General features: G+C 42.4%; 1 protein-coding gene across 7 annotated transcripts in view; it reads left to right on the plus strand.

Annotated features, from left to right (window-relative positions):
- Positions 1 to 1,769: 1,769 nt before the first annotated feature.
- The window catches only part of LOC128685730 (ATP-binding cassette sub-family C member 3-like), a 406,756-nt gene continuing 387,853 nt past the window's right edge, over positions 1,770 to 20,672 (plus strand). For 2 of the 7 annotated variants that reach the window (XM_070087954.1, XM_070087953.1), the window contains exon 1: positions 1,777 to 1,963. The gene's annotated coding sequence lies outside the window, so the exon portion shown is untranslated. The other 5 variants (XM_070087955.1, XR_011392357.1, XM_070087950.1 and 2 more) reach the window with 5 other exon arrangements.

Here is a 20,672-nt window from a genome sequence, read left to right on the forward strand (position 1 = left end):
TGTCGCAAACCTTTGTACTTTCTCTAGTTTCTTGACGTGCTTTATCAAGTGCGGGTTCCAAACAGGTGCTGCATACTCCAGTATGGGCCTGACATAAACGGTGTACAGTGTCTTGAATGATTCCTTACTAAGGTATCGGAATGCTGTTCTCAGGTTTGCCAGGCGCCCATATGCTGCAGCAGTTATCTGATTGATGTGTGCTTCCGGAGACATGCTCGGTGTTATACTCACCCCAAGATCTTTCTCCTTGAGTGAGGTTTGCAGTCTTTGGCCACCTAGCCTATACTCTGTCTGTGGTCTTCTGTGCCCTTCCCCTATCTTCATGACTTTGCATTTGGCAGGATTAAATTCGAGAAGCCATTTGCTGGACCAGGTGTCCAGTCTGTCCAGGTCTCTTTGAAGTCCTGCCTGGTCCTCATCAGATTTAATTCTCCTCATTAACTTCACATCATCTGCAAACAGGGACACTTCTGAGTCTAACCCTTCCATCATGTCGTTCACATATACCAAAAATAGCACTGGTCCTAGGACCGACCCCTGTGGGACCCCGCTCGTCACAGGTGCCCACTGTGATACATCATTACGTACCATGACTCGTTGTTGCCTCCCTGTCAGGTATTCTCTGATCCATTGCAGTGCCCTTCCTGTTATATGCGCCTGATGCTCTAGCTTCTGCACTAATCTCTTGTGAGGAACTGTGTCAAAGGCCTTCTTGCAGTCCAAGAAGATGCAATCAACCCACCCCTCTCTCTCTCGTGTCTTACTTCTGTTATTTTATCATAAAACTCCAGAAGGTTTGTGACACAAGATTTGCCTTCCGTGAATCCGTGCTGGTTGGCATTTATACTCTTGTTCTGTTCCAGGTGCTCCACCACTCTCCTCCTGATAATCTTCTCCATAATTTTGCATACTATACACGTCAATGACACAGGTCTATATGTGTGTGTGTGTGTGTGTGTGTGTGTGTGTGTGTGTGTGTGTGTGTGTGTGTGTGTGTGTGTGTGTGTGTGTGTGTGTGTGTGTGTGTGTGCATGTGTGTGTGTGTGTGTGTGTGTACACTCACCTATATGTGATTGCAGGGGCTGAATCACAGCTCCTGGCCCCGCCTTTTTGCTGGTCGCTATTAGAGTCCGCTCTCTCCCTGCTCCAAGAGCTTTGTTGTGCCTTTTCTTAAAGGTAAGACCCTCCAGTGTCGTTAGGTTGAGTTCCCTTAACTTTTCATAAGGAATACCCCTTAGTTCCGGGACTAGTCTTGTTGCAACCTTTTGCACTTTCCATAATGGAACCCACACCTGGTCTAGCTTCTACACAACAACACAGGCAGCTAACAGCAACTACACTCAGCACGTACACTTCGTACATAAGATACATAAAAAAAGACTATTTTAGCTCATTAATTAAGGCCAAATATCGCCCGCTACGGGAAGAGTTTTGTTTTTCACTTCAATATAGCAGGGATCATATAGCACCTGGGTAATGGGAAGTAATCAGATTTGATCCGAGGAAGCGGCTAGCTCTGTTTCCTTGGATCAATATACACTAGCATCAAAGCATCCCCCCAGAGGTTCGTAAGTAATACAGAGACTGACCGTCCTCAACCACAAATAACCTAGTAGAACACACCCCTCTCACTCTTATCACATCACACTGTCTACGCCTTCTCTCGTTATCAGCATTGTATTACTAATGTAATGCTCTACCGTATTTTCCTGATATTACGTCAGTAGACGTACCGCTGACGAGCACACGTTGTGTAATATTGTTCAATGTGATTCGGAATTAATGTGGCGCCACAGTCCAGCAGCGTCACTCTGGTGCAGCGAAACTGTTAAGTGCTGACAGTGGCATCATCGTCAGACGTGGCAGCTTGTTGCTCTAGTGCAGTTGTGTGCACGCTGGACGCTCATTCTTGCTCTAGTGTAGGTGTGTACGTTGGACGCTCCAGCTCGTTCTTCTAGTACAGGTATGTGCACGCTGGACGCTCCAGCTCGTTCTTCTAGTACAGGTGTGTGCACGCTGGACGCTCCAGCTCATTCTTCTAGTACAGGTGTGTGCACGCTGGACGCTCCGGCTTATTGTTCTAGTGCAGGTGTGTGCACGCTGGGCGCTCAGTCTTGCTCTAGTGTAGGTGTGTACGTCGGGCGCTCTAGCTCATTCTTCTAGTGCAGGTGTGTACACACTGGACGCTCTAGCTCATTCTTCTAGTGCAAGTGGGTGCACACTGGACTCTTCAGCTTGTTGCTGACATTAGTGTATATGAATATTACGTGCCTTACTGATCCTCATGTCGTCAACATTGTGTGCCTTACTGATCCTCATGTCGTCAACATTGTGTGCCTTACTGACCCTCATGTCGTCAACATTATGTGCCTTACTGACCCTCATGTCGTCAACATTATGTGCCTTACTGATCCTCATGTCGTCAACATTGTGTGCCTTACTGATCCTCATGTCGTCAACATTGTGTGCCTTACTGACCCTCATGTCGTCAACATTATGTGCCTTACTGATCCTCATGTCGTCAACATTGTGTGCCTTACTGATCCTCATGTCGTCAACATTGTGTGCCTTACTGACCCTCATGTCGTCAACATTGTGTGCCTTACTGATCCTCATGTCGTCAACATTGTGTGCCTTACTGACCCTCATGTCGTCAACATTATGTGCCTTACTGATCCTCATGTCGTCAACATTGTGTGCCTTACTGACCCTCATGTCGTCAACATTGTGTGCCTTACTGACCCTCATGTCGTCAACATTGTGTGCCTTACTAACCCTCATGTCGTCAACATTGTGTGCCTTACTGACTCTCATGTCGTCAACATTGTGTGCCTTACTGACTCTCATGTCGTCAACATTGTGTGCCTTACTGACCCTCATGTCGTCAACATTGTGTGCCTTACTGACCCTCATGTCGTCAACATTATGTGCCTTACTGACTCTCATGTCGTCAACATTGTGTGCCTTACTGACCCTCATGTCGTCAACATTGTGTGCCTTACTGATCCTCATGTCGTCAACATTGTGTGCCTTACTGATCCTCATGTCGTCAACATTGTGTGCCTTACTGACCCTCATGTCGTCAACATTATGTGCCTTACTGACCCTCATGTCGTCAACATTATGTGCCTTACTGATCCTCATGTCGTCAACATTGTGTGCCTTACTGATCCTCATGTCGTCAACATTGTGTGCCTTACTGACCCTCATGTCGTCAACATTATGTGCCTTACTGATCCTCATGTCGTCAACATTGTGTGCCTTACTGATCCTCATGTCGTCAACATTGTGTGCCTTACTGACCCTCATGTCGTCAACATTGTGTGCCTTACTGATCCTCATGTCGTCAACATTGTGTGCCTTACTGACCCTCATGTCGTCAACATTATGTGCCTTACTGATCCTCATGTCGTCAACATTGTGTGCCTTACTGACCCTCATGTCGTCAACATTGTGTGCCTTACTGACCCTCATGTCGTCAACATTGTGTGCCTTACTAACCCTCATGTCGTCAACATTGTGTGCCTTACTGACTCTCATGTCGTCAACATTGTGTGCCTTACTGACTCTCATGTCGTCAACATTGTGTGCCTTACTGACCCTCATGTCGTCAACATTGTGTGCCTTACTGACCCTCATGTCGTCAACATTATGTGCCTTACTGACTCTCATGTCGTCAACATTGTGTGCCTTACTGACCCTCATGTCGTCAACATTGTGTGCCTTACTGATCCTCATGTCGTCAACATTGTGTGCCTTACTGACCCTCATGTCGTCAACACTGTGTGCCTTACTGACCCTCATGTCGTCAACATTGTGTGCCTTACTGACCCTCATGTCGTCAACATTGCGTGCCTTACTGACTCTCATGTCGTCAACATTGTGTGCCTTACTGACCCTCATGTCGTCAACATTGTGTGCCTTACTGACCCTCATGTCGTCAACATTGTGTGCCTTACTGACACACATGTCAATATTGCGTGCCTTACTGACTCTCATGTCGTCAACATTGTGTGCCTTACTGACCCTCATGTCGTCAACATTGTGTGCCTTACTGACCCTCATGTCGTCAACATTGCGTGCCTTACTGACTCTCATGTCGTCAACATTGTGTGCCTTACTGACCCTCATGTCGTCAACATTGTGTGCCTTACTGACCCTCATGTCGTCAACATTGTGTGCCTTACTGACACACATGTCAATATTGCGTGCCTTACTGACTCTCATGTCGTCAACATTGTGTGCCTTACTGACTCTCATGTCGTCAACATTGTGTGCCTTACTGACCCTCATGTCGTCAACATTGTGTGCCTTACTGACCCTCATGTCGTCAACATTGTGTGCCTTACTGACACACATGTCAATATTGCGTGCCTTACTGACCCACATGTCAATATTGTGTGCCTTACTGTCCTACATGTCAAAATTGCGTGCCTTTTGACCCACATGTCGTCAATATTGTGTGCCTTTTGACCCACATGTCGTCAGTATTGTGTGCCTTTCTGACCCACATGTCGTCAACATTGTGTGCCTTAATGACCCACATGTCGTTAGTATCGTGTGCCTTACTGACCCACATGTCATTAATACTGTGCGCCTTACTGACCCACATGTCGTTAGTATTGTGTGCCTTACTGACCCACATGTCGTCAATATTGTGTGCCTTACTGACCCATATGTCGTCAATATTGCGTGCATTTTGACCCACATGTTAATATTGCGTGCCTTACTGACACACATGTCAATATTGCGTGCCTTTTGACCCACATGCCAATACTGCGCGCCTTACTGACCCACATGTGAATATTGCATGCCTTATTGACCCACATGTAAATATTGCGTGCCTTACTGACCCACATGTTAATATTGCGTGCCTTACTGACCCACATGTCGTTAATATTGTTTGCTTTACTGACCCACATGTCATCAATATTGCGTGCCTTACTGACCCATATGTTTGTACTGTGTGCCTTACTGACCCACATGTCATCAATATTGAGTGCCTTTTGGCCCACATGTCGTCAGTATTGCGTGCCTTACTTACCCACAAGTCGTCAATATTGTGTGCCTTACGACCCACATGTCGTTAATATTGTGTTCCTTACTGACCCACATGTCGTCAATATTGTGAGCCTTACTGACCCACATGTCAATATTGCGTGCCTTACTGACCCACATGTCGTTAATATTGTGTGCCTTACTGACCCACAAGTCGTTAATATTGTGTGCCTTACTGACCCACATGTCGTCAATATTGTGAGCCTTACTGACCCACATGTCAATATTGCGTGCCTTACTGACCCACATGTCAATATTGCGTGCCTTACTGACCCACATGTCAATATTGTGTGCCTTGCTGACCCACATATCGTCAATATTGTGTGCCTTACTGACCCACATGTCAATATTGCGTGCCTTATTGACCCACATGTCAATATTGTGTGCCTTGCTGACCCACATATCGTCAATATTGCGTGCCTTATTGACCCACATGTCAATATTGCGTGCCTTATTGACCCACATGCCGTCAATGTTGTGTGCCTTACTGACCCACATGTCGTCAGTATTACGTGCCTTACTGACCCACATGTCGTCAATATTGCGTGGCTTACTGACCCACATGTCAATATTGCGTGCCTTACTGACCCACATGTCAATATTGCGTGCCCTTCTGACCCACATGTCAATATTGCGTGCCTTACTGACCAACATGTCAATATTGCGTGCCTTTTGACCCACATGTCAATATTGCGTGCCTTACTGACCCACATGTCAATATTGCGTGTCTTACTCACCCATATGTCAATATTGCGTGCCTTACTAACCCACATGTCGTCAATACCGCGTGCCTTACTGACCCACATATCGTCAGTATTACGGGCATTACTGACCCACATGTCCTCAATATTGCGTGCCTTTTGACCCACATGTCGTCAATATTGCGTGCCTTTTGACCCACATGTCGTCAATATTGCGTGCCTTTCTGACCCACATGTCGTCAGTATTACGTGCCTTACTGACCGACATGTCGTCAAGATTGCGTGCCTTACTGACCCACATGTCGTCAATATTGTGTGCCTTACTGACCCACATGTTGTCAGTATTGTGTGCCTTACTGACCCTCATGTCGTCAATATTGTGTGCCTTACTGACCCACATGTCGTTAATATTGCGTGCCTTACTGACCCACATGTCGTTAATATTGCGTGCCTTTCTGACCCACATGTCAATATTGCGTGCCTTACTGACCAACATGTCAATATTGCGTGCCTTTTGACCCACATGTCAATATTGCGTGCCTTACTGACCCACATGTCAATATTGCGTGTCTTACTCACCCATATGTCAATATTGCGTGCCTTACTAACCCACATGTCGTCAATACTGCGTGCCTTACTGACCCACATATCGTCAGTATTACGTGCATTACTGACCCACATGTCCTCAATATTGCGTGCCTTTTGACCCACATGTCGTCAATATTGCGTGCCTTTTGACCCACATGTCGTCAATATTGCGTGCCTTTCTGACCCACATGTCGTCAGTATTACGTGCCTTACTGACCGACATGTCTTCAAGATTGCGTGCCTTACTGACCCACATGTCGTTAATATTGCGTGCCTTACTGACCCACATGTCGTTAATATTGCGTGCCTTACTGACCCACATGTCAATATTGCGTGCCTTACTGACCCACATGTCAATATTGCGTGCCTTACTGACCCACATGTCAATATTGCGTGCCTTACTGACCCACATGTCAATATTGCGTGCCTTACTGACCCACATGTCAATATTGTGTGCCTTACTGACCCACATGTCAATATTGCGTGCCTTACTGACCCACATGTCGTCAGTATTGCGTGCCTTACTGACCCACATGTCGTCAGTATTGCGTGCCTTACTGACCCACATGTCGTCAGTATTGCGTGCCTTACTGACCCACATGTCAGTATTGCGTGCCTTACTGACCCACATGTCGTCAGTATTGCGTGCCTTACTGACCCACATGTCGTCAATATTGCGTGCCTTACTGACCCACATGTCGTCAGCATTGCGTGCCTTACTGACCCACATGTCGTCAGTATTGCGTGCCTTACTGACCCACATGTCAGTATTGCGTGCCTTACTGACCCACATGTCGTCAGTATTGCGTGCCTTACTGACCCACATGTTGTCAGTATTGCGTGCCTTACTGACCCACATGTTGTCAGTATTGCGTGCCTTACTGACCCACATGTCAGTATTGCATGCCATATTGACCCACATGTTGTCAGTATTGCGTGCCTTACTGACCCACATGTTGTCAGTATTGCGTGCCTTACTGACCCACATGTCAGTATTGCGTGCCTTACTGACCCACATGTCGTCAATATTGCGTACCTTGTATATGAATGGTTCAGAGAACCGTCAAGTTGATACATTAGACACATGTGCAAGACTTGGGTATCTATAATGAGGAAACATTTCACCACACAGTGGCTTTATCCGTCCATACAAAGGAGAACGATGGAGAACAGGAGGGGTTTGGGATAATCAGTCCCTCAGCCTTGAGTCGATGTGGTCAGTCCATCAATCTTGAAAAAAATACAGCATATATGCGGAGAAGTAGCTTATATACTATAGGCAGGAGAGGTGCAGCAGTCGTAGGTGGTATCACATTTGTCCAATGTGGAAGTAGGTCGTGCCCAAGGGTTAGGCAAGTGAAGAATTCCCTGTCTTATGATCCCAAGATGTTGCTGTGTCAGATAGGAATGTAGCTGAATGGTTCAGAGAACCGACAAGTTGATAAGTTAGACACATGTGCAACACTTGGGTATCATTAAAGATATCTCAGATTCGGGACTTGATGAAGGACAAGCATTTTGATGAAGCATTAGCAGGTGTCGAGATGAATGTCTGGTTTTCATTCAAGCAGATTGTCCACAACTTCCTGGGAAACAGTCACTTCCCCGAATATGAAAAAAAATGATCCTAGAGTAAAGTCCGAGGCAGCTACGGTGAAAAGCTCTGTTCCACAAGGCACAGTACTCGCTCCCATCTTGTTCCTCATCCTTATATCCGACATAGACAAGGATGTCAGCCACAGCACCGTGTCTTCCTTTGCAGATGACACCCGAATCTGCATGACAGTGTCTTCCATTGCAGACACTGCAAAGCTCCAGGCGGACATCAACCAAATCTTTCAGTGGGCTGCAGAAAACAATATGAAGTTCAACGATGAGAAATTTCAATTACTCAGATATGGTAAACATGAGGAAATTAAATCTTCATCAGAGTACAAAACAAATTCTGGCCACAAAATAGAGCGAAACACCAACGTCAAAGACCTGGGAGTGATCATGTCGGAGGATCTCACCTTCAAGGACCATAACATTGTATCAATCGCATCTGCTAGAAAAATGACAGGATGGATAATGAGAACCTTCAAAACTAGGGAGGCCAAGCCCATGATGACACTCTTCAGGTCACTTGTTCTATCTAGGCTGGAATATTGCTGCACACTAACAGCACCTTTCAAGGCAGGTGAAATTGCCGACCTAGAAAATGTACAGAGAACTTTCACGGCGCGCATAACGGAGATAAAACACCTCAATTATTGGGAGCGCTTGAGGTTCCTAAACCTGTATTCCCTGGAACGCAGGAGGGAGAGATACATGATTATATACACCTGGAAAATCCTAGAAGGACTAGTACCGAACTTGCACACGAAAATCACCCACTACGAAAGCAAAAGACTTGGCAGACCATGCACCATCCCCCCAATGAAAAGCAGGGGTGTCACTAGCACGTTAAGAGACCATACAATAAGTGTCAGGGGCCCGAGACTGTTCAACTGCCTCCCAGCACACATAAGGGGGATTACCAACAGACCCCTGGCAGTCTTCAAGCTGGCACTGGACAAGCACCTAAAGTCAGTTCCGGATCAGCCGGGCTGTGGCTCGTATGTTGGTTTGCGTGCAGCCAGCAGCAACAGCCTGGTTGATCAGGCTCTGATCCACCAGGAGGCCTGGTCTCAGACCGGGCCGCGGGGGCGTTGACCCCCGGAACTCTCTCCAGGTAAACTCCAGGTCCAGGTAGACCTGATTTCAAGTTTCCAACAACTTGGGTCTAGAATGAGTGTGGAGACGTACTTTTTACACTCACATCTTGACTGTTTTCCCAACAATTGTGGGGACTACAGTGAGCAACAAGGAGAGCGGTTCCATCAGGATATTTGCACCATGGAAACTCGATACCAGAGCAAATGGAATGTCAGCATGGTGGTGGATTACTGCTGGTCATTGAAACGTAATGGTCTCGATGCAAAGCACAAGCGAAAATCAAAGCGGTCCTCCTTCCTTTGATTCAGTATGTAGGCTAACCATTAAGAGCATATTTTTTTAATAAAATCATTTGATTTGATTCATGTTTCTTTGAAAATCATATGTTCTTAAAACTAAGAGAACTAAGAGAATGTGTTTATCCCATGATTACTTGCGTAATTTTGATAAATTAACAATTTATTAAAAAAATCACATTTTTTATTATCATTAATTTGTATTTTATTCAAAATCCTTACGTGACAGAGCAAAATTGCTTAAATATTTACAGTCAGCAGCCCAAAAATATGTAAGATCGCAACCATGAATAATAATAAAAAATAAAAACATTCCAAATGCAGACCAGTGTGATACATGTATCGTACAAATGTCTTTAAACCAAACACAATGTTTCCAGTAGGTCTGAAATTTTCCTACAATTTTTTACTGCAAATTCCGTTTTCCCAGGATGTGATCCACATTAGTTTAGTAACTTAAGCTCAGTATCTGTTTGGGATGTTTTGTTTGTATAAATGAATTAAGTTTGTTAAATTTTAAAACCTAACTACTCCACGAAGGATATTAATGATATAATCTATCTAACAACCAATAATAATGATGATTTAACCCCTGAAAATAAGGATTTATGTAAATTTGGAATATGTTTAGTGAGATATACAACTCTGGTGTAGGTTATTTACTTCAGTCGTTACAGTGACGTGAAGAAACAGATAAATTCATGATAAGAGAAGCAGCGTGTGAAAACCTCATTGTAGACGGTACTAAGAATAGCGGACAGCATGTACATTGAACCATGTGTCCCTCCCGCCCCCTACTGTAGCAGTGGCTGGTTGTACCATGTTGTCCAGCTCTTACCAGTTGTCTTGTTGATGGCAGCTCGTCGGCATACCTGAGTATAACAAAGACTCAGTAAGCGATATGCAAATTTTTCTCTGAGAGAAACTTTTTGTCGTTTCTGTCTTTGATTTATTACTTGTAGACTTCCTACCTAACTTTCAGCACCATGAATTTATAAGCAAGTCTCCCACATCTTTTGTCATGACTTATCTAGCCATAAATAATAATAATAATTTTATTTCAGCTTGATACAATGTTTGTACGAAGGAGAATGACATTTGGGTGTAAATGCAGAAAGACCCTTTTTATGCAGAGCATTTCTGGCAAACTTAACTAACTTATTAAGGCAATAACAGTATGAGTAATTTTGAACATAGAGTCACTTAGGTGAGAGTAATTTTAAATTTAGCAGTTTACAATGAATACAAGAGAATTAAATATTCTATTAGTTCATGCTATATAGATTTAATAAGTTTGATAGAGAGGAATTACAAGTTTGATTACTAACTTAAAGTGGACACGTTTAAAAGGGTTACAGATATCAAGAGTAGGTATATATTGATTATAAAGTTTTACCTACGTTCGTGATACTGAAACGATATTCAAATGCGTGTATAGTTTTTATATATTTATGATGGGCTGGCATAGGTTAGGGAGATAAGGGTTTTTTTTTAACGGTGGTTTTGAAAATGCTGGCTGAGTCAGTGGTTCTGGAGATTTCTGGCAGAGAGTTCCAGATTTTTGGGCCCTTTTATGTACATTGAATTTTTGAAGAGATTTAGCTGGACACGGGAAATATCAAAGAGATTTTTATGTCCAGTATTATGTCCATGAGTCCTGTGGAAAATTACATTTAGCTGAATGTATCGTTATGTACATAACAGTAAATGAACAAAGATAATTATTATTTATCAGTTAGACAAGTAGGAATTTGGGACACCTAGGTCGCAAAAAATGTCCCCCTTCGATACCTACCACTGTCATATCCACAAGTTGCTCTGGACCTATTAATTATAAATAAAAGATACATCACCAGGAATGCTGGTAAATATATAAATTTGTGGACTGTATATTAAATTAATAAAGAATAATATATATACACATTTATATAACAGAAGGAGAATATATCTTAATCATAACACTCACCAATTTGACTGGAGATTAATGTGTCATGTACAGGATTCCCCCTTTTGCCTACATTTATGAAAAATTTACTGGCCAGAATTTAAACATAAATTAGACAGCTTATCTGAGGTTCCTGGAGTTGTCCTGTCCAGTCGCCTGATACTCAAACTATGCAGGAATGCACATCCAACAATTTCGCCTCCTATTTGAGAGGTGTCAGCCCAATTTTAACCTCAAGAGCACGAAAAATTCTTCCCATTATTCACAACGTCTGTTCAATTTAAACAATAATGGCGACTGTCCTGCACAGGCACAGCTTCCCGTTTTCGATAACATCAATTTTATTAAATACAGTATGGCCATCTATTTACATATAACTACTGTATTTCTGGAAAATATATACAGTATTTTCCACAAGTCCTGTTGGAATTGTCAAGAAAGCACTTTAGGTCGGGATTTATACTAGAATTTATTGTTTTGTAAATGTAGGTTATGCAGCAGTATGAGTGAATGTTTTGTACAGTGAGAAGGTTTAGGTCTTTGAAGAGCAGAGGGATGGGGTGTTGTCTAGCAGTGGAGTGTGTGATCATTCGCACTGCGGCTTTTTGTTGGGTTATTATTGACTTTAGGTGATTTGTCGTTATGGATCCCCAGGCACAAATAGCATAGGTAAGGTAGGGGAAGATCAGTGAATAGTACGTAAAGTGTAAGTAGCGCTGTTTGTGGTATATAGTAATGTATCATTGAGAGGATGCCAACTGTTTTAGATACTTTTTTTTGTTATGAATTAGAAATGGGTGTTTAATTTCAAGTTGCTGTCAAGGTGCAGACCCATTATGTTTGACAATAAGGGTGTCGTTAAGCATAATGTTTAGTTGGACTTCACTTGCTCTGCTCCCAAGCATAATGTTGAAGGTTTTGGCTATATTAAGTGTAAGTTTATCGACAGTCATCCAGGATGATATTTTTACGAGCACTTCATTAACAATTGTGTTGAGTGAGGCAAGATTAGAGTGGGAGATGACAAAAGTCGTATTGGCGGCAAAGAGAATAGGTCTAAGTTGTTGCGATACATTTGGAAGATTGTTGATGTATAAAAGGAAAAGGAGAGGGCCAAGAACGTTTCCCTGTGGTACACCAGTGTCCAGGAGTCTTGAGAAGGAGGTGTAATTAATAAAAGACGTATCGTTGTCTTTTAGTAAGGTAAGACTTGATATATACAAGTGCGTGGCCTCTTACACCGTAATGATCAAGCTTGTGGAGTAGGATGCTGTGATCTGCTGTATCAAAAGCTTTCTTAAGGTCGATAAAAAGTCCAAGTGGGTGTTCATTTTTTTTTCGAGTGCTGTATAAAGCAGGTCTAGCATTTTTATTATTGCTTCATTTGTGCTCTTGTTTCTCCTGAAGCCAAACTGGCAGGAGGTTGAGGATACTTTGTGATGTAAGGAACGAGTATAATCTCTTGTGTATGATCTTGAAGATTTTGGAAAGTAATGGCAAGTTTGACATTGGCCTATAGTTGTTTACATCTGTTGGGTCACAACCTCTGTATATCGGAGTAACCCTTGCTGTTTGGAGTGATGCCGGGAAAGTGTTGGTTTCTAGTGATTTGTTAAAGAATAATGTAATGGTGGAGTGAAAAGATATGAGCCGCTCGTTTGAACAATAGTGGCGGGACTTGAGCAAGATTTATTTTTTAGTGAGTTAATAATCATGGCAACTCAGTGGGCTCTGTTGGTGTAAGATAGAGGGATGTTGGGAAGTTTCCATCTAGATAATCATTAGCTCGGGCATTGGTAACTGGAATTTTACTGGCGAGACTTGATCCTAAGGTTGAGAAGAAGTCATTTATCTAGTTAGCTGTATCTATTATGAAAATAGATACCCGGGTATTAGTTAACTTTTAATGGTCATATCTATAGAAAAAAATGCAATATCTGTGTGTAAGAAACCCCAAACAACCTGTAAGTATTCAAGTGTTAGTTAGTTAGTTTAATATGTTTATTATGCACCCCATACCCATCCTGTGGGCGGTATTCAAGTGTTGGGTGAGAGATATTCACACAATGTGGTGTGATATATACCTTAACTTTGTCTACTGCAAATAACTCATAACCACATAAGCTTGCTGAAATTCAAGCATATCTCTCTATAATGTAAGGTAATATTTTTGTTACCTAATTAATGTCTGTATAAATAATTCATTATGACTGTAACCAGATAAAAGCATGTAAGTAGTTGATTACCGGTGTAACTTGTGCCTCTGTAATATTGTGACTACCACCCACAGGATGGGTATGGGAGGCATGATACACATTAAACTAGGTATGGGAGGCATGATACACATTAAACTAGGTATGGGAGGCATGATGCACATTAAACTAGGTATGGGAGGCATGATACACATTAAACTAGGTATGGGAGGCATGATACACATTAAACTAGGTATGGGAGGCATGATACACATTAAACTAGGTATGGGAGGCATGATGCACATTAAACTAGGTATGGGAGGCATGATGCACATTAAACTAGGTATGGGAGGCATGATGCACATTAAACTAGGTATGGGAGGCATGATACACATTAAACTAGGTATGGGAGGCATGATGCACATTAAACTAGGTATGGGAGGCATGATACACATTAAACTAGGTATGGGAGGCATGATACACATTAAACAAGGTATGGGAGGCATGATACACATTAAACTAGGTATGGGAGGCATGATACACATTAAACTAGGTATGGGAGGCATGATACACATTAAACTAGGTATGGGAGGCATGATACACATTAAACTAGGTATGGGAGGCATGATACACATTAAACTAGGTATGGGAGGCATGATGCACATTAAACTAGGTATGGGAGGCATGATGCACATTAAACTAGGTATGGGAGGCATGATACACATTAAACTAGGTATGGGAGGCATGATACACATTAAACTAGGTATGGGAGGCATGATACACATTAAACTAGGTATGGGAGGCATGATACACATTAAACTAAGTGATGATAATATTTAAAAATAAAAGTAGTTTAAGGGTGTAGTATATCGGCTTTGCGATAATTGAGTCGATCTATTTCAACTGAAAGTGGCATGAGGTGGAATATTATTGTTCAGTCTAATAGACTGATTGATTGATTTAGGTTTTACTGATTTAATTAACAAATAATGAAGAGTTAGTACTTAAAAGTAATTTTTACGAGGCCACAAGAAGAACTCTTTACTCAACACTTCATGCAAAACGATTTTCTTGGTACATTACATTACACGGGAAAGTTTTTCTTGTAATCACATACGTTGGATTAACATTTAAAGTCTAAGCATATATTTTTTTTAATTTTTTAAAGGGCCGGACTGGTAAGCCAGAGGAAGGCGTCGGGCAGATGACCAAAAGCTCCAGTGGCAGGTTATCATATGACTAAGACCCGAGTCAAGAAACACTTGTCCTGTTTCCTGACGAATATTGTTTAACTTAACTTAATTTGAGGTATTGAAATTTGGCGGCCTGAGCTGAGAAAATATAATGATTGGGATACAGTTAATTCAGATTTATAAACTATGGGAAATATAAAAGTTTCGTACCAGCAAGACTTGACTTACTTATGGCAGATATTCAGTTTGAGGCTCCATCGAGTTACGCTATTGTTTATATTTGAACGTGTGTATTCTTGGCCAGTTTGTGCAATAGAAACATTTAATTTGTGAAAGCTAAAAAAAAAATTTTTTTTGGTAAATTTTGTCTCGAGAAATGGGCCTTTGTATAATATATTGTAATAGGATACCTGGAGTATACCTGGAGAGGGTTTCGGGGGTCAACGCCCCCTCGGCCCGGTCTGTGACCAGGCCTCATGGTGGATCAGAGCCTGATAAACCAGGCTGTTACTGTTGGCCGCATGCAACCCGACGTACGAACCACAGCCCGGCTGGTCAGGTACTGACTTTAGGTACCTGTCTAGTGTCTTCTTGAAGACAGTCAGGGGGTATATTAGTAATCCCCCTTATGTATGCTGGGATGCAGTTGAACAGTGGTGGGCCCCTGACACTTATTGTGTTGTCTCTTATCGTCCTAGTGGCACCTCTCCTTTTCATTAGGGGGATGATGCATCTTCTGTCGAATCTTTTGCTTTCATAGGGAGTGATTTTCGTGTTCAAGTTTGGTACTAATCCCTCTAGAATTATATAGTCATGAGGAAATTAAAACTTCATCAGAGTACAAAACTAATTCTGGCCACAAAATAGAGCGAAACACCAACGTCAAAGACCTGAGAGTGATTATGTCGGAGGATCTCACCTTCAAGGACCATAACATTGTATCAATCGCATCTGCTAGAAAAATGACAGGATGGATAATGAGAACCTTCAAAACTAGGGAGGCCAAGCCCATGATGACACTCTTCAGGTCACTTGTTCTATCTAGGCTGGAATATTGCTGCACACTAACAGCACCTTTCAAGGCAGGTGAAATTGCTGACCTAGAAAATGTACAGAGAACCTTCACGGCGCGCATAACGGAGATAAAACACCTCAGTTACTGGGAGCGCTTGAGGTTCCTGAACCTGTATTCCCTGGAACGCAGGAGGGAGAGATACATGATTATATACACCTGGAAAATCCTAGAGGAACTAGTACCAAACTTGCACACGAAAATCACTCACTACGAAAGCAAAAGACTTGGCAGACGATGCAACATCCCCCCAATGAAAAGCAGGGGTGTCACTAGCACGTTAAGAGACCATACAATAAGTGTCAGGGGCCCGAGACTGTTCAACTGCCTCCCAGCGTACATAAGGGGGATTACCAACAGACCCCTGGCAGTCTTCAAGCAGGCACTGGACAAGCACCAAAAGTCGGTACCTGACCAGCCGGGCTGTGGCTCGTACGTTGGTTTGCGTGCAGCCAACAGTAACAGCCTGGTTGATCAGGTTCTGATTCACCAGGAGGCCTGGTCACAGACTGGGCCGCGGGGGCGTTGACCCCCGGAACTCTCTCCAGGTAAACTCCAGGTATCTCTCCCGCCAGCTATCTAGGGAGTACAGGTTAAGGAACTTCAAGTGTTACCAGTAACTGAGGTGTTTTATCACAGTTATGCGCGCCGTGAAGGTTCTCTGTACATTTTCTAGGTCAGCAATTTCACCTGCCTAGAAAAGTGGTGTTAGTGTGCAGCAATATTCCAGCCTAGATAGAACGACTACTGATAACTGCTTAGGCGGATTTTGGCCATTAATTATACCTGGAGTTTACCTGGAGAGAGTTCCGGGGGTCAACGCCCCCGCGGCCCGGTCTGTGACCAGGCCTCCTGGTGGATTAGAGCCTGATCAACCAGGCTGTTACTGTTGGCTGCACGCAAACCAACGTACGAGCCACAGCCCGGCTGGTCAGGTACCGACTTTAGGTGCTTGTCCAGTGCCAGCTTGAAGACTGCCAGGGGTCTGTTGGTAATCCCCCTTATGTATCCTGGGAGGCAGTTGAACAGTCTCCGGCCCCTGACACTTATTGTATGGTCTCTTAACGTGCTAGTGACACCCCTGCTTTTCATTGGGGGGATGTTGCATCGTCTGCCAAGTCTTTTGCTTTCGTAGTGAGTGATTTTCGTGAGCAAGTTCGGTACTAGTTCCTCTAGGATTTTCCAGGTGTATATAATCATGTATCTCTCCCGCCTGCGTTCCAGGGAATACAGGTTTAGGAACCTCAAGCGCTCCCAGTAATTGAGGTGTATAGTTTGAATTTTATAATATTTAGTTTATTTTACAAATGAGATAGTTCATGAAAATGTTAAGAAACGTAACCTAACTTACCGAATTTCTTATAACTCAGCCTACAATAACCGAACGTAACTTAGCCTTACTTTGCCATCGGTGCTGGTGCAGCTTTGTTATATTCTACCATGAATAAATAATAAGCGTTGATTGGCTAAGATATTCTGCACAACCAAAATGAATGAACAATTTTCGTTAATATTTCCCCCCAAGAAAACAATTTGCACATAATGTGCTTAAATATGTATTGTAAATTATATACCAAAACCTGAGTTCCAGCTAGTAATAAAACACACACACACACACACACACACACACACACACACACACACACACACATACATATATATATATATATATATATATATATATATATATATATATATATATATATATATATATATATATATATATATATATATATATATATATATATATATATATATATATGTCGTGCCGAATAGGCAGAACTTGCGAGCTTGGCTTAAATAGCAACGCTCATCTTGCCATATAGGACAAGTGAAAATTTGTGTATGTAATAATTTCGCCAAAATAATTCTGAACCTAACGAAAAAAATATATTTCACTGTGTTTGTTTAGTATTAAATTATTGTAAACAAATCTAAAATATATTTAGTTGGGTTAGGCTAAAATAAATTGTTCTTGTTATATTAAGGTTAGGTAAGTTTTCTAAGTTCCTTTTGGTGCAAAATTAAAAATTTTTACATCAACATTAATGGAAAAAAATATATCTTTAAACGTATAAGAGAAAATTTTAGAAAGGACTTAATTTTAAATGAGTTCTTGCTAATTGACCAGTTTTACATATTCGGCACGACATATATATATATATATATGTATATATATATATATATATATGTATATATATATATATATGTATATATATATATATGTATATATATATATATGTATATATATATATATATATATATTATATATAAGCTACAAGAGGAGGCAGTTAGGATAAGATATAAACAGCTATTGGAGGACAGATGGGGTAATGAGAGCATAGGCAATGGGGTCGAAGAGGTATGGGGTAGGTTTAAAAATGTAGTGTTAGAGTGTTCAGCAGAAGTTTGTGGTTACAGGAAAGTGGGTGTGGGAGGGAAGAGGAGCAATTGGTGGAATGATAATGTTAAGAGAGTAGTAAGGAAGAAAAAGTTAGCATATGAGAAGTTTTTACAAAGTAGAAGTGATGCAAGGAGGGAAGAGTATATGGAGAAAATGAGAGAGGTTAAGAGAATGGTGAAGCAATGTAAAAAGAGAGCAAATGAGAGAGTGGGTAAGATGTTATCAACAAATTTTGTTGAAAATAAGAAAAAGTTTTCGAGTGAGATTAACAAGTTAAGGAAGCCTAGAGAACAAATGGATTTGTCAGTAAAAAATAGGAGAGGAGAGTTATTAAATGGAGAGTTAGAGGTATTGGGAAGATGGAAGGAATATTTTGAGGAATTGTTAAATGTTGATGAAGATAGGGAAGCTGTGATTTTGTGTATAGGGCAAGGAGGAATAACATCTTGTAGGAGTGAGGAAGAGCCAGTTGTGAGTGTGGGGGAAGTTCGTGAGGCAGTAGGTAAAATGAAAGGGGTTAAGGCAGCTGGGATTGATGGGATAAAGATAGAAATGTTAAAAGGAGGTGGGGATATAGTTTTGGAGTGGTTGGTGCTATTATTTAAAAAAATGTATGGAATCGGCCAGTGTTCCTCCTTTCAGTGTGAAAATATGGAGAACTTGCCTATCTAGGCTGGAATATTGCTGCACACTAACAGCACCTTTCAAGGCAGGTGAAATTGCCGACCTAGAAAATGTACAGAGAACTTTCACGGCGCGCATAACGGAGATAAAACACCTCAATTATTGGGAGCGCTTGAGGTTCCTAAACCTGTATTCCCTGGAACGCAGGAGGGAGAGATACATGATTATATACACCTGGAAAATCCTAGAGGGACTAGTACCGAACTTGCACACGAAAATCACCCACTACGAAAGCAAAAGACTTGGCAGACGATGCACCATCCCCCCAATGAAAAGCAGGGGTGTCACTAGCACGTTAAGAGACCATACAATAAGTGTCAGGGGCCCGAGACTGTTCAACTGCCTCCCAGCACACATAAGGGGGATTACCAACAGACCCCTGGCAGTCTTCAAGCTGGCACTGGACAAGCACCTAAAGTCAGTTCCGGATCAGCCGGGCTGTGGCTCGTATGTTGGTTTGCGTGCAGCCAGCAGCAACAGCCTGGTTGATCAGGCTCTGATCCACCAGGAGGCCTGGTCTCAGACCGGGCCGCGGGGGCGTTGACCCCCGGAACTCTCTCCAGGCAAACTCCAGGTACCTAGGGATTGGCAGAGAGCATGCATAGTTCCTTTATATAAAGGCAAAGGGGACAAAAGAGAGTGCAAAAATTATAGGGGGATAAGTCTGTTGAGTATACTTGGTAAAGTGTATGGTAGAGTTATTATTGAAAGAATTAAGAGTAAGACGGAGAATAGGATAGCAGATGAACAAGGAGGCTTTAGGAAAGGTAGAGGGTGTGTGGACCAGGTGTTTACAGTGAAACATATAAGTGAACAGTATTTAGATAAGGCTAAAGAGGTTTTTGTGGCATTTATTGATTTGGAAAAAGCGTATGACAGGGTGGATTAGGGGGCAATGTGGCAAATGTTGCAGGTGTATGGTGTAGGAGGTAGGTTACTGAAAGCAGTGAAGAGTTTTTACGAGGATAGTGAGGCTCAAGTTAGAGTATGCAGGAAAGAGGGAGATTATTTCCCAGAAAAAGTAGGCCTTAGACAAGGATGTGTGATGTCACTGTGGTTGTTCAATATATTTATAGATGGGGTTGTAAGAGAAGTAAATGCGAGGGTCTTGGCAAGAGGCGTGGAGTTAAAAGATAAAGAATCACACATAAAGTGGGAGTTGTCACAGTTGCTCTTTGCTGATGACACTGTGCTCTTGGGAGATTCTGAAGAGAACTTGCAGAGGTTGGTGGATGAATTTGGTAGGGTATGCAAAAGAAGAAAATTAAAAGTGAATACAGGAAAGAGTAAGGTTATGAGGATAAGAAAAAGATTAGGTGATGAAAGATTGGATATCAGATTGGAGGGAGAGAGTATGGAGGAGGTGAATGCATTCAGATATTTGGGAGTGGACGTGTCAGCGGATGGGTCTATGAAAGATAAGGTGAATCAAGTCCTGGAGATGGGAAGTACAGTGCCTACACTTTGAAGGAGGGGTGTAAATGTTGCAGTTTAAAAACTGTAGTTTAAAGCACCCTTCTGGAAAGACAGTGATGGAGTGTATGATGGTGAAAGTTTTTCTTTTTTGAAGCCACCCTGCGTTGGTGGGAATCGGCCAGTGTTCCTCCTTTCAGTGTGAAAATATGGAGAACTTGCCCATCATGTTTGTTCCCATAGGCTCAGAGACCCTTGGCTCATGGGGAAAGAGTGCATCTAAATTCCTTAAGGAGCTGGGAAAAAGACTCATCAGGGTAACTAGGGATCCCAGGGCAGCTAGTTTTCTGTTCCAGCGGCTCAGTGCGGCTGTTCAAAGGGGTAATGCCTGCTGTATTTTGGGCACACGCCCCAGCTCTGAGGAGCTGG

This window comes from Cherax quadricarinatus, chromosome 23 (assembly GCF_038502225.1).
Source record: "Cherax quadricarinatus isolate ZL_2023a chromosome 23, ASM3850222v1, whole genome shotgun sequence".
Taxonomy (NCBI): Eukaryota; Metazoa; Arthropoda; class Malacostraca; order Decapoda; family Parastacidae; genus Cherax; species Cherax quadricarinatus.